This window comes from Tinamus guttatus, unplaced genomic scaffold (genome assembly GCF_059628265.1).
Source record: "Tinamus guttatus ecotype Peru unplaced genomic scaffold, ASM5962826v1 Tinamus_guttatus_pri_ptg000676l, whole genome shotgun sequence".
In the NCBI taxonomy this organism is placed as follows: Eukaryota; Metazoa; Chordata; class Aves; order Tinamiformes; family Tinamidae; genus Tinamus; species Tinamus guttatus.
In genome coordinates, this window is record NW_028289210.1 from 1,666,596 (window position 1) to 1,680,193 (window position 13,598).

Here is a 13,598-nt window from a genome sequence, read left to right on the forward strand (position 1 = left end):
ATAACGTATGTATTTATATGTATTCTGTCCTATTGCCAGTGGCTGATGCAGCATGTTCTTTGGTATCACGCGGCGTGCTTTTCCTGCAAGATTCCTCCGTTTTGGTTGAGGTTACCTGCACTCTTTAGGTCATATTGCTTTATAACAAGTAGGCAACAAACTGAAGCAGAAGGAGGAGCAGATTGCTAGTGCCATGATGGAGGCTGCAGGCTCTAATTAAATAATTAAATTAACTAAATATTGTCATTCTTTTTAAGGAAGCAGTGGCTGTGCGGATTGTGACATGTGCCTTTATGATTTCAGTAAAGTCTTAACGAGCAAATTATTCAGGGTAATGAGTTTCTTGGATACTCTAAGTGGCCTATACTGAATGGCTGAACTCAATTTGGGGGGAAAATTTAAAATACAGGCAAAACAGTCTCACCTTCTGTTTTTTGGAGAACAGACACATTTTCTCAGCTGTCCCTTCTGAATTATCAAGAAAATTTTATCCAAAAATCAGCACAAGGTTTTACAAGTTTTTGAAGGCAAGAAGAAAGAAGCAACTCTGTTCTTGGACACTGTTAACATCTTAATTGCTTGATATTGATGCACTAAGTAGTGGTCTGTATCTAATAAGATGTGGCTTAAGATTATTATTAAGATTGTCCTAGAAAAACTCTCCCAGCATTCAGGTATTCCTAAATCCTTGCCAATGAGTGTAGCAAGCAGCATACATTCATTACACAGCTGGATATAGGTCGCCCAAAGGCTTCAAGAGCCAGATACTCATGCTGACAGTACTAGACCAAGACTGCTACCAGTATATTTTTCTCACTGGGTGGTGATGTAATTGAGGATCTTCATTTGGAGCTTGCTCTCAGGCTGTTTCATTTTATCTGACTTAAATATATAAAAGTTATTCCTAGGTAGCAAGACCACCTGCTTGAGGATATCCTAATTCTGGATTACCAAGTTTGTCTTTGGTTGTTGTTTGAGAATGATAGAAAGAACATTAAAAAGCAAATGAGACTGTAATTCATTGTTAAGTTACCTAAAGAAATGTAAGTGCTTTTGTTTATTATATATATAGTAAAATTACTTACCAAAAATAAAAGAATAAAAGAACAAAACTCAAACCAGGGGAAGGCTGAATTCACAACTTTGTTTCTGAGGGCAGTAAGTCACTCTTTTTTAACTGTTTTATATTAGCATACCACTGGAACAGTTTCTCATTTAATTAATACAGATAATTTATTTGTTATATGCCATGTTGGGAGTTGAAGATTACCTTGGTGTGTTAATATTTTCAGTAGGATGACCTATATAATGTATCTCTCTCTTTACCAAACGTATAATGTAAGATATTTAAAAATCATACCACTGAAACATTATCCAATCTATAGCACTGCATATGCTCTTTAGATAGTTGCAATATGCTTTCAATTCCTACAGAATGAAAGATAGGATGAAAATAATACTTACTATTAGAAACTGAATGTTTATGCTAGCTGTGTTGCTATTCTCAAGAAAAGAGGCTTCCCCTCCACCCCAGAATAACATTCCTTGTCTTTGCAAAGGCTTTTCTCTTTTGCCATATCTGGCACACCTCCTTCTGTCACTCAAGCCTATCTAATTATTTCTCTATGCTATACCTTATATACATTATACTCTACTACCTACTTGAGGCTGGTAATTTAACTTATTCTGCTATTAGTACAAAGCATTTTCCCAATACAAATCAGCTACTGTAATCTTCAATCAACAGAGCAGCAAACATTTTCCTTTCTTTCAGTAGATTTTAGGTGAAGAGTTAACATTCAAAATGCATATAATCACCTACTTGATATAATCAGAAAACAGATATTACTTCTTGTTTCATTTGCTGCATGACAATGAGCAGCTTCTCCCTGGGACTAACAGGGAAAGGGAATGAATATCTGAAGACTATTAGCATTCTGAGGGAACACACAAAATAATGTTGGCATCTGAGCATAACAGGACAAAAGGTCTATGACAAATCACCATGAAGCTGAGAAATAACACTTGGTGTCTAGGCACGTACAAAACTGAGGCTTTATTCTGAAATCCTGGCCACTGGGGCTCGGGGCAGGAGACTGGATTTACTAGACCTAATGTCTGATTTACCATGACAAATCCTTACAAAGGTCTTGTGATTATACTCATCTGGGATTTTTTTCTTCACAGACAGAACCATAATAGGTGTTCAAATATAACGGTGAACATTTTAAACAAGGTAAAGGAGATTTTGATGGGAAGTCTCATTTCTACAAGGCAAAATTACTCTGTTTCATTTGGTGGTTTTCAAAGTCAGAATGACATTGTGCAAGGGAAGAAAGTGTGCTTTTCTAACATGCGCAACATTGGTTAATTTTTTTTTTCTGTCAGTTCCAGACTACATCATAGCCTTTTCTGTAAATAAAACTATGAAAATCTGCTGTATAAGGAGTACACACACTTTATGAAACTGTTCAAATAGGCAGTTAAACCCAAATCCAAACTTTCTCTCAATATTAGAAATCCTCACGTCCAACATATTGTGTCCATACAAGCATTGCGTGGATTATTTTGAAGCTGCAGACATAATGCTGTGCATAAAGAGGCCATATGCTTTTAAGGGTATCTTGATATTCTCTGCTATGTGTGCCAGTTTGATACACACAGTATCCATTTTACTACCTCTATTTCCTGACCTTCTTCATTCTGTTCTATAGAGCAGAATGAAAAATATGATTTGGAAATTAGACTGATGGTGTCACGTTTTAAGCTGGCAGCAGCAAGTATAGAATCCAGTAAGCAGATGCACACATTGCAGTTGATAGGCCATTTGGTTTTATTAATTTGACGAGCAGGCTTGATGGATGGCAATATACAAGAACAGGAACTCCTTCCACGTTCACAAAAATTCTGATTATCCAGGCTAATTTGTGGAAAACAGTTATGCACCACTTGATTACTGAGTTTTCTTTGAACTGAAAAGATATATAGGAACTTTAAAGCCTGAAAGCATCATCAGAATAGACACTAGATTTTAAGAGGTTTTTTTTTTGTTCTTTATATCTCTGTCAAGACCAAATAATTCTTTACGCAGTAAAAGGGCCATTTTAAAATATCCTAAATGTTAGCATATTTTCCTCTTGCTTTCAATTAGAAATCACTTTTTGTTAATTTGTTTCTGCTGATCCTGTTGTGTTTTAGTGTCCGTTATAACACTGGCAACCTCTTCTGTGATGCAACCCCCTTACACCAGCAGTTTGAGATACAACCAGTTAAGCTGTTCGGTTTTATCATTTAGATTGGAAAACAAATTAAGAACAAATGGCACACAGCATCACCTACCACTCTGCAATGAAATGAATGATCCCTATAACACTGAACTGGAACATTTAGCTAGGAATGAATTACCAAGTCATTATCACAGAGCAAAATCAGTATTTCATTACCAATTTCCAGGACCATTTCCACCATGCTCTTTGCCACAGTAGTGCATTCATTCAAATTAACCTTATTATTTGACAATTATTTCTTGTCCTTATCATTGTACATTGGCCTGTAGAGCTATTATTGTTGAGTGACTAATAAAGACACTCGTGACTGTACTACTAACTTATGCACCAGCCCAGGCTTTTATAAACCTCAATACTTGCAAAAGTCATGCATGCAAACCATTACAATTAGCACTTTAAACTTATGGTGACAGGTGCTTTACAAACATATTTGGCAGAGATACAGTAAGATATATATGCACCAGATGCATGCAGAAGTGTCTTTTGTGACTACAGAAGCAGAGCTTTCTTGACCACTGTTGCTTTATTTGAAAAATATATGTTGAAATAAGTACTCCTCCTATTCTGCAGATTCAGAGGAATTTTAAGCTCCTGGATGTGTCTAAGGTTAGTGTGTGTACATGGGGGTGCACAGCAAAAACAGAGGTGCTAGCTGTTTTTCTATACCAGTCACACTAAAGAAAATACAGCAGATCGGCTGCTCCTCTAAACCACAGCAGCCAACTATAATATTTGAAAGGCTGCACGGAGTCTGCAGGTGCCCAGAGAAGCCACATCCACATGACCTGAGGAGAGTGGTTCATGCCAGTTCTGTGTTGTCTTAGGCCTATTCTCTGATAAACATATCTCCCAGAAGAAGAAAAGATATTTACAAAGATGCAAAGGTCTGTTCAGAATTCCCTTTATATGCAAAGATCTCCACAAAGTCTCTAGTTCAAAGTCAGAAAAATGATGAAATACCTTCAAAACAAAAAGAATATAGAGGTAAAAAAAAAAAAATCAGCAAACCATACGCATCATACTCAGAAAGAGATCTCATCAAGCTCAGTAACATTTTTGTTTGAGGAAAGACACATATGGGTTTGACACTTTAGGATTAAACCTCACTTCTTCCTTCAGTTGAGGTGACATCTCAGAATCAATAGATGGATGCAGCTGCGCATAAAGACCAAGTCTGTCATCTACTTAGGACTTTGTCATCATGGCTGAGCAGAATGTTTTGCAAATCGGTAATTTGTAGGATGCAGAATAATGAACAATTGTCATATTAGATTTAGCCAACTGCAAACCAACTTATATAGAGTGTATTTTGAATGTTTTGGCCAGTAAGCTTTTCTAAAGCTTACTGAAGCTGTTCGGATTTTGATATTTCTAGGAATATATGGGCATTCCTCATTTCTTCTACCTTCTGTGTCACTTTGAACAGCTGCAATAACACTCCTTTAAAAAAACAGGTTAGATTGTGAGTAATGCTAGAAAATTATAGTACCTTTTGAATGAATGAAAATAAATGAATATGGAAAACTTATAGTAGCTTTTGAATGAATGTTTTTTAAATTCATGTATTTTTTTGGCTATAAGCAACATGAACAAATCTGTCTCTGTTGCTTTTCTCTGCTCCTTTTGATTGATTTTGATTGATGCTGCTGCAAGTAAGAACACTATTTTCCGTAACAATCTTTTTTACATTCACATTTATGATCTTAAAATTGGAGCTCAATTCTTCTGTTGAAGTTTCTACGAGAATTAGAATTATCTAATGTCTTTGCTGTCTTCATGAACTGTTCGGAAGACTCCCCGAGCATATATGCTACAATGATAAAAGATTAGAGATGTTAGAAATGAAGGTAACAGTCAGAGTACAACAGGAAAAGGCCTTACACTGTAGAAGCCAGGTACTTAGGCACTGACTAGCACATTCCCTTATGAAGGCATTAGGCTGCTGATAGCTGGGTCTTGATCTGGTTTTACTGGTATCACATTCTTGTCTGCTGCTTGAGTACTTTCACCTGCAAGCATTTACTTATGAACTGTGGTGATTTTTTTCCTCAATATTGAAACTGAATATTTCACAGGAACAAAGGTTTGATGGCAGTGGACTTCAGGTGCTCTGCTGCTGTACTACTCAGTGGGCACTTTGGTTTTGTCTGCCTTGGAGTAAATGGAAAGGTCAAAGGATTCAGTTTATTTTTAGGGCAACCTGTTCTCAGTGTTTATTTCTCCTGTGTCTGGAGACAAAAGCATGATGCTTAGAGGCTTGTGACACCACCAATATTAATGCTAAACCATGCCTAGTGTGTATCCACTGAATATAAGAGGGAACCTGAGAAGTGCTCTTTTCTGTTCATTTCCCTGGCCCTTTTATTGGCTGAAGACAAAGAACCTTAGGAGTTCTTTCCCAATACTTACCAGACATTGTTTAGTTTTTCCAGGAAGTTGGATGAGCATTCTGTGGTAAAGATCATTGGTTTGATTGCATTTCTCCTTTTTAGTCTACATAGATTCACTAAAAAAAGCACTTTTGAAGTGGAAAGTATTCAGCAATTGCATTTGGGTTGAAATAACCTGACTGAAGATTACACTACACAATACAGTAATCAATGTCAAGCAAATTGCTCATATCAGTAAAGGTAACTGCACTCGTAGGTTGAAAGGGAAAACACAGTGCTGCAGTTATTTCTCTTTCAGAGCACTTATGCAAGAATATAACAGTGCTGGCTTATACTGGCATCCATCACATGTAAAGTATGAAATGAAAGTAAAATATTCCAATTCATATAACTAGTGCTAAATGCTTAAAAAAGTAGCAAGTATCACAGAATCTGACATGTGATGGCCTGGTATAGTTATCAAAGAGTTTCTAAGCTTATCATCATTTTGCTATAGTTTCGGTTTTATGTAAGAGTGCAAGAGCTAAATTCATCCTCATTGTAAACAGTGTAACTGCTGTTGAATTGCAGGAGGGATGTCTCTACTGTAGGTAGAAGCACAATAAACAGGAAATGCTTCAAAATAAAGGCTTTCTCTGAAAAGTGTCACCTTTCACGACTTGAAAAAAAAGTCACTTGAAAAAAAAATCTCTCTCCAAGAGAAAATAGGAAAGGCCTTCTAAAACCTTTCCTTGTCATCAGCTATGTCTTAAAGCAGACACTTTTTTTTTTTTTTAACAAAATATCAGATGCAATAGGATAGCTATTTTTGCCTATTAAGACATAATGCGAATTCTATACGTAAACTATATTTTATTAAAACTAAGTGAACAGAAGGAGTAGAAAGAGAAACATGGAACCTGATTGTGTTATCTAAAATCTGTCTGGACAGAACGAAATATCATTCGCAACCTCACAACAAACCCTGGAGAGTCCCTACCCAGAGCTCTGCATCCAGCCCTGACAGACATCTAGCTGAGCCTGCCTGTGAGCATGCATGTGCCTCAACGTCCCACGCGTTTTAAAATGGTGCTCACCAATCTGGTAGGCCTGTCTCCGCAGTGTTCTGGAAGCTCTGTGTCCCTTCTTCTTTAAAAACATCTGGCTTCCTGAGGGTAAAGGAAGCAGAACGGGTGTAATAAAGAGCCAGGGAAGAAGAGAGGCTCGTGGGGATAAAGGAATGCTCTGTGCCCAGCTGTGTCCCCCTTAGTGGCTCAGGATATTCAAAATATCATGGGAAATGCTTCCTTTCCATAAGACCAGCCAACAGGACAGAAAGGGAGTATAAGAGCACACATTTCTGTTATTTAGACAAGTTTCTCACAAGGATGAAAAATAAAGTTATGGAAGCATTTAGGCCCAGCTGGGCATGCCCATGAAGTGTAGCTCAGCTTTTCTTGCAGACTACGGAGAAACTTCTTCACTCGTGACTTCCAGACAAAGCAAAATGGTGTGTGTCAAACATCCTGAGATTTTGGGAGGAGGACCACAGATAATTAGAAAAATTCTGGAGAAGGCCCCCATTAAAACATTTTGCTCCCACATACTTAAAATGTTCAAGGTTAAAATGGACCCAGTCATGAACAGTCATTATGCAAGGGTTCTTGAGCCCTTTCTTCTTCAGCTGTTTGGAGAAGTAAATCAACCCTCCCATCCCCAAAACCCAGTCCAGGCTCAGTTGATCCTGCAAAAGCACATGACAGCGGCAGTCTGTCTTTACAAAGATCTTTTCTGAGCACACACAGATGTTGTTTGATTATGGAACACGATGGGAGGACTCATTATGTAATACTGCTATGCATTCACACTAAAAGAGAAATACTAAACTATTGAAGTTATAAATTTAGATGTCTCTGACAGATTTCCTAGGATGGCCACATTTTGAAAATGGTTTCAGTCATCATTTCGTCTACTCATTGCCAGAGGACAAAGTCGGTCTTCATTTCTTGGTGTAAGGTAACTGTATCTCAGGAAGGGATATACAAAAGACATCCAATTTCTGGCTTCTAGTCCAGTTAAATACATTAAGAACAGTAGTCTTAAAAATGAATAACTTTTCTGGCAAGTTCCTAAACTCTCAAGAATACTCCAGCTCTCACAATGGTCTTCTCCAAGAAGGCAGACTGGAACTACAGGTGTGAGTAAACAACCCAGCACATTTCCTTACTTATTGTAAGAAAATTGAAAGGATCTTGTTGCCTTTTCCAAAGAGGTTCAAATTCACTTTTTTTTTTTTTAAACATATTAATGTAGCCAAGGCTCTGATTGCCATTTTGTCTTTACAGATCGCTGTTGCTTTGTTCGTAGCTAATTTTGTCAATATTTGTGATTCTGCTGTATGTTGCCCATCAACATAAGATAAAAAATAATTAAATTCTCTTGAAAACTTTGTTACACTTACTGTGGATAGGAAATAAGATTTAAGAGATGATTTGAGACTAGATGAAACCAATTTGATAATTTTGTTTGGCTGGGCTTGGGAGTCTCCAAGAACTTGCTTCTGTTTGAACTACAGATTGCATTCAAATTAATATCCAATCTTGATTTGAAATTAGTATCTAGCAAAGCATTTGTTACAGTTTCCTAATGACTAATTACTTTGACTATTAAAATTTTGCTTTATTTCCAGTTTGAACTTGATTATCGTAATTACACAACAATTGCTTCTTGGAAACTTACATCAAAGTCTATTCAGCCTGTAGCTCAGTCAGAGTGGAATATAATAAAGTCATCCTGTTAACCGTATCTTGATGAACTAAACAGCTTGAGCTCTTACACTATTGAAGTATATGGCCTGTTTCTCAACCACCTTAAAAAAACACCCTTAGTGATTGTGCTCTTAATTTTATATAATTTACTAATGTTTTCTTGTCCTGGGAATCTCAGACCTCGACACCATGATCCAATACCGAAGACAAATGTAATGCCAAAAATAACTTATACAACTTACAAATGCTATTTGAGAGGATTTGCTGTTAAGGACAGTTATGAGAATGCCGAACAGCTGCACTGGTCAGCTTCACAGCTTGAAATTTTACCCTCGTGGGCAGTTTCCTACTGGGATCAAAGACCTTCTGGGACATGTACTGCCCAATTTTAGAATGTCTTTTATTTCTCAACTCTGGTTTGACTCAGATTTCTCTTTGGGCTTTCAGATCCCAGTACGTGCATTAATTGAGATGCCTTGTCACATATGACAATATATCTGAAGTAAGGTTTGCCCTACAGATCATCAAATAGTTGTGACAGATAGCTAACATTTATACTTAGAAAGGAGAAAATTCTTTGATGATGAAAGGCATGATGAAAGGCAGGACCTCTCTGTCTCAACCACCTTCAAACCCCATGTTCCTGGATTCATTAGGCTATGATCAAACTTTATGACACCATCACTAAGCAGATCTAGAACTGAAGCCTTTTTTATAAAAACTAATACCGCAGCATTTGAATTCCTGCCTTTCCTCTAACAGACCTCTTCTTGCAGTAATTTACTAGAAGATATTTATAACTATTTTTTACAATACACTTGATTGTAGCTAGGTTGGGCATTAAACTGATGCTAAGATTCTGTGGCTAAATTCTGTCTATAACTCATGTGATGATATACGTCAACTGACACTGCATAAGAGTTTAGAATTAGAACGATTTCTCCATTATTCGCCTTCCATTCCAAATGTTCCACTGGATTTGTAATACTGGTAATTATATACAACCCACACAACTACAGAAGATTTAAACCTCTATTTGGATGGCAAACATAAAACTCAAGCAGGCTAAATCCCTGAATGAATCAGGTCTTAGTATTCCTTCCGAAATATGAAGGAAGCCTAACAAAGTCTTTATTTTAGAGATATCATAAAGTAATGTCGTCACAACAGCAGGCATGATTTTTAATGGGCTTACTTGTCTATTGGGAGCTTTATGTCAAACTGTATCAAAAAAGAGAGGCACATAAGTGAGAAAATAATTACTTCTAAGGTGAAAACATTCTCATATGCTGATTTGTAACACAACGCAAAAGTAAGTTAGAATGCTGCTGAATTTATAGCTACTCTGATCAACATTTAAAGCAATTGAGCAGATAATGTGATTTTTCTAAAGTGTCTCAAAATTGAGAAGTTTCTTTCTCTCTCTGTTGTGAAACTACAGGTTCATAAATAAAAATATAGCTGTAAGCAGCTAATGTCATACATCTGTGTCTGTGAAAAATGATAAGGAAAATAGAACAATAGGGGAAAGAAACTACAGCAGGGGTAAATGCACTCACGTAAACAAAAGGTAGAAAACAGAGAAGGGAACTGAATTCATCATACAATCAAAACTCATTAGCAAGCTTAATAGAAGAGCCTCCAATAGGAGGAAAATAGCTAAAAATGGTTTTCTAAAACAGGTGCCCACTTTTATAGCACGTTTTGCCAGGGCTAAATTTCACAGCTTTGGTAAACAATGGATATAAAGAACCACACAAATGAAATCCACAGACAAAGATATCCTGATAACTAAGTTAACAGAGGTCTACAACTCAGAACAGAGATGTAACTATTTATTTTAAGCAATGGCTTCCAAAGAACCAAACAACTCCATAAGCAAAGGGAATTAAACTAGAAGCATTTCTTACTTGATCTTCCTATACAAGTAAAAAGTGACATAGTTTCAACTGACCAATTAAAAAAATGTATTTTTTTTTTAGCAAGAAATGATTCTGTGATTCAGACAAAGACGCAAGACAAAACAGCAAGAACTAAAGCAGAAGACTTCTTCTTTTTCAGGTTTTGTATTGTTTTCCTGTGTTTGGAGTTATGCTTTAGAAATATCTACCCTTTCTGCCTCAGAGGTATGCTTGTTTTTCATCTGCTAAAACAAATAGAGAAAATTTCGGCTTTTAGCCAGCTATAAATTTAGCTTTATGGAATTTTCCAGGTTTGTTGTTTTCTTCTATTGCTTACTTCTGGGATTTAAATAATAGGATTTTTCTGTATGTTTCGGAGTAGCTATTTTTAATTTTGAATATTGAATCCTATGTAGAATTTATGAGAATGGAAATAAACAATGACAATCTCAGAAATTGTTAAATTTGCAGCAGCTGCCACTGTGCATCTGTTTCACCTGGGCAAGTTGTTTTCTTACATATGCATGATTCATATATTGAAATGAAAAACAGGAATACTTACCTATGGCTTTGTCTTTGCAAATACGATTCTAAAAGAATTTCACACTTTAGCTTTAGCTCTTTATATGTGACTGACAGAATTTCCATGCTTTTTAAAAAACTTGATGCACGACAGAAGTAGCTACACTATATTATGCTCCCTATTGACAACTTGCTCAAACACCAGTCAGTTTTTAGATTGTAGAGGAAGTGATACTCTCAGTAAATGTGATAACAATCTATTAAAAGTAAAATGTATACACAAAACAAAACAAATAAATAAAAGAGATAATAATAGAATCTCCAAAATGTAAAATATGGGGGGGAGAAAAATATTTCACAGAGAGGTCTTCAAATAAACAATCACAAGCTTTCGAAGCTTCTAAAAAGTATCCTTTGCTAGTATTTCTACTACATGCATGAGCATTGCAGGCATATAAAAACTCCCTTTTTTCACTGTCTGCACACATATTACATATACAAACAAAACTGCACATATACACAAGCACACACAAAGATGCATAATCTATGGTTTAACCCAAGTAAACCATTTAACAGATACTGAGAGTTTGCTTACCTTTTCTATAAACATGTTAACTAAAACTTCAAATCTGTGCTCTACATAAGGTGTCTCTGGTAAGACCTGGGATCAAATGCCATGGTACTCCATGAAAACAGTCATTTTAGTCAGAAGGGTATGTACTGAAATATCCGTAAGGGTAACATATGCTCAATAATTATTACGTAATGGAATAATATCATACTTTTCATCAAATTAATTTGCCTACTCAGATTTCCTTTATAATCAATACAGAAACGCAGATTTCTTTGGTTGTAAATAGCAAAGTTGGGTACATGAATGTGAGAAGAATGGCAGAAGACCTGTTGAGATAGAATCCCTGTGTCTGGGACAGAACAAAATTATTCTCTTAAAACTTATTGCAAAGTGTAAAAATCACTCTAGAATTGGAGATTGATTAATTCTAATTTACAAGCTGAAGTAAGTACCTCTGCAAAAATAACTTCTCAAGCATGAAAAAGTTTAAAGAAGATCTCCTATCACGTTTGCTAAGACAATCTCTCATAACTGAAATCAAAGCTGCAAACACTTGTCCATGCATGTACTGATGCATGTACTTCCAGTCTGTTTTTCAGTAAACATCCAACAAGTAAAAAAAGATGCTGCAAGATATATTTGTGCCAGAAAAGTTAAAGAATTAATTTGGATCTAATTATATGCCATTAAAATTGTTTCCTATCCATTTCTGAGAGCTTATCTGCACAGATACACTGTGCCCATGAATGGAATGAGAGCATCCACAAAGGTTCCCTTCCGTTAAGACACACTGTGGTTGCTGTGCCACATTTCATATATGAATGCTTTGAATACAGTTGTATCTCCTGCAGCCATAATTCAATTTGTATCAAATCCTGTAAAACCACTGGCCAATTCATATCCTTTCTGCCAAGCTAGCGATGTTTCTGCATTGGATCCTGCATTAGAAAAGAATGATTTTGAAATGAGCTGATGAGCTGTTCCTAGCACTAACCATGTCCTTCTGCATGGGAATTCTGTCATGATTCCTAGAGACCCTAGTTAGTGATCATAAGTATTGGTGTATACTGTACTGTAACTACTGGTCAAGACCACTCCATGCTAGCCTAAAACACACCACATGAGAGTCACTTTCTAAAATAAAAAAAAATGAGGTCCTTCTTAATATTGAGAAATGTGTGTGTCTGCATTCACATGTACCTGTACCTGTTACAGAGATGATTATCCTCTTGCTGAACAGAAGAGTCCTTGGGGCTTCCTGTGCGTCTCCATTCCTTTATCCCAAGCATTACCCCAAGCACTTTAACTCAAGGCTACTGAGAAGGACATGGGATAAAACTTTGACTCCTATAATCTCATCATGCAGATGTGGTGCCTTTTTTTATGGCAGGATCACCTGTGAGATTCTGTGTATCTTTTCCATGTAGAAAAATGTTTGAGAGCAGTCTTAGACACGAGAGTGATGGAGTTAAAATGTTTAGAAAATATTTTGACACCAACACTGATAAAGAGTTCCAAGTCTGCTTCTGACAAGTAATTCTTGTGAGACTTCTTTATTTATAATCTAACAATATCTAAATTCTTCAAAAATCTGAGGCTTTGATATATGCAAACAGACACTTTGGTGCTGACACTTTCTTGTTTACTTAAGGCTATCAACCAACATGAAATATGGGTGCTAAAAGAGAGTCTTTTCCTTTTTTCTTCTTTCTTGCCCGGCCTTACTTTTACCTAGCCACAATGAATTCCTTCTTCTCGGACAGGTGAAGGTGAACTCCTCAAAGCCTATCAGATGGTCTGGTACCCCAATGAGAAACAAGAAAGACAGTTCAAAGACTCTGAGGCTCAGTAATTTGAGGAGAAATCTAATGCTGAGAAACTCAAACCCCTGATGACTGGAATTGCACAGTCTTGCAAAGGATAAAAGACTAAACACCTCAATCATTTATCCAAGAGAATCTCAACAGGAGATGTGGCTTTACTACCAGTGGGAAACAAGGAGCAATCACTGTCAGATGAACAGAAAGACTGATTACAGGGTACTGCTTTGCAGTAATCAAAATAGAGATCAGTAAAAGAAGAGAAAAAAGTGATTTTTTAAAATACTTCAGCATATTTCTGGAAATGGTCAGCAACAACCAACAATGGGGCCTTTCCCAAAATCTGACAAAATTTTA

The 13,598-nt window shown here is 36.4% G+C and overlaps 1 protein-coding gene across 8 annotated transcripts in view; it reads right to left on the reverse strand.

Moving 5' to 3' along the window:
- The window catches only part of GPHN (gephyrin), a 254,183-nt gene that overhangs the window by 11,201 nt on the left and 229,384 nt on the right, over nt 1-13,598 (reverse strand). The window lies entirely within an intron of this gene.